Source organism: Hippichthys cyanospilos, chromosome 12 (assembly GCF_059441005.1).
Source record: "Hippichthys cyanospilos isolate Australia breed blue-spotted pipefish chromosome 12, RoL_Hcya_1.0, whole genome shotgun sequence".
Taxonomy (NCBI): domain Eukaryota; kingdom Metazoa; phylum Chordata; class Actinopteri; order Syngnathiformes; family Syngnathidae; genus Hippichthys; species Hippichthys cyanospilos.
In genome coordinates, this window is record NC_142380.1 from 20,449,280 (window position 1) to 20,451,355 (window position 2,076).

The 2,076-nt window shown below is 38.1% G+C and overlaps 1 long non-coding RNA gene across 1 annotated transcript in view; it reads right to left on the reverse strand.

The window, feature by feature from the left end:
• The window catches only part of LOC148415271 (uncharacterized), a 5,594-nt gene extending 4,106 nt beyond the window's left edge, over window positions 1-1,488 (reverse strand). Inside the window, exon 1 of the long non-coding RNA XR_015867369.1 lies at window positions 788-1,488. This is a non-coding gene — a long non-coding RNA (uncharacterized LOC148415271). The remainder of the gene's footprint in view (window positions 1-787) is intronic.
• Between the last annotated feature and the right edge of the window lie 588 nt (window positions 1,489-2,076).

A 2,076-nucleotide genomic window follows, 5' to 3' on the forward strand; every position in this document is an offset into this window, starting at 1 on the left:
AGGTGCAAGTACCACATGAGGTCACGGAGTGGTACCTCTACTTGTTCTGGCACACCATCATGTTAGGTCCGGTTAATGCATGGTTGATCTACCGCCGTGACTGTAAACTACTTGGTGTCAAAAATACACTGCGACAAAAAAGCTTCCAGGCAGTTGTTGCCACTAGCCTCATTCTTACGCAGGCACGAAGAGGCCGACCATCACTTAGCGAAGCATCTCCGTCACCACCACCACCCCCCAAGAGGGTTCGTGCTGGAGTTCCAGATGATGTTCGCTCTGATCAAGTTGCACACTGGCCTTTGAAATGTGAAAAACGTGGACGCTGCAAACTCTGCAAAGTCCACGCAACTACCACCCTCTGTGAAAAATGTGATATGCGTCTTTGCTTCACTGAGGAACGAATCTGTTTCAAGTCTTACCATTTGGCATAGGCTAAAAGGCTTGTCCGATACTTAACAAATGAACGAACTTTGAAAATGTTTCAGACATGGTGCTGATGATGTGGGTTCTATTTTTCTTCAGCATTCTTTTTTCTATTTGCACAACTAATGTTTACAGATTTGTTGTTCAGTTCTCTATACCCATGGTAGCTTGTTAAATACCCCAAAATAAGCAGTATTATTTATCTTTGATACAATTCCAATATTTATTTTGTTACACTAAGCAAAGCTGAATAATTTTGTTAAATCTTGTTATTAAAGTCAGAGTTTTAATATATGTTGTTAAAATGCAAATAAAAAGGCAGTTTTCATGTTACTAAGCACTAAGAATGGTCATGTTTACTTACCGTTAAATTAAGAACATCTTTACGACTGACGCCCAATGTGACAAATATGTAACAATGCAGATCTTAGGTATGAAAAACTCTTATTTTGAAAAAAAAAAAAACATCAAAAATTAGTTTTATGTGGTCCACTTGGTCTGTGGTATATACCGCATTATTTTCCTTCAAGGATAAATGGGTCTAGGTTCTTATGGGTTAACATTGAAATTGTGAAATCCACTAACTGTTTTTGCCTAAAATAATGCATAAATAATGCATCTCTATGTTGTGAAGCTACTGTGAATTATAAAGGGATTAAAATACATAGAAAAAAAATTGTCTTTCAAGGTTTACAATGCAAGACAGATGCAATGATTTGTACTGGTTGTACAATCACTGGGTGTAATGAGAGTAATGAGCTACATTTAAATTGGCAAATCTATATTTCCACTTAAGGTGGTGAAAGTAACATAAAAGTAATGCAATAGTAGTGTAATGTACTACAATTCAAATACAGTAATATTGTAACGTAACTAATTACAGTCAGCCCCCTGCTTACGAGCATCCTGATTTGCGAACATTCAGCCTTACGAGCGTGGATCAGGGAGAATTTTGTCCTCCGCTTACGAGCAAACCTCTCGTCTTGCGAGCATTCCGTCAAACCAGCCATTGAGTATGTAGAAATGTTCTCGCCTAACTGCGTCAATATATATTCAGCAGTTGCGTCATCTACAATCATTAATAGATACTTATGGCGGTAACGTGAACGCTATTGGTCTTACAATCTCACACTGACTGTCTCACTCACGGTGTCTAAATATATTACCATTTAAGTGTAGTGTTTGTACAGCTAAAGGGAAAAACAGCTGACATGAAATTAAATGTGCCGATTGCAGGACAAAGAATTGTCATTGGTTTAAATGTGTGGTTTTTTTTTAATTAATTGTCAATACATTCCAACCGTTTAAAAAAAAGTGCGAATAATTATCTGTCAGTCAAGGAGACGCCAATATGCTATTGGTCGATTAAGGTCACCCGGTCTCACTCACGGAGATGCTATTGGCCGGCGTCACACGTCAATCACAGAAATGCCGATATGCTATTGGCCGAACGCCTTTATCTAGCTTGATGGGACAGGATGGAAGGAAGTAGACAAAATGAGTGAAAAACGGAATGTTTTGAAGACTTTGCAAACTTTATCTGTTAGACATAGCTTCTAAAATTACTAGCAGCGGTAAAGGAAGAAATAAGAGGATGATGTTTTAGTATCTCCGTGATTTGCACCATGACTGAAAGAGTTACTGTAACACTGT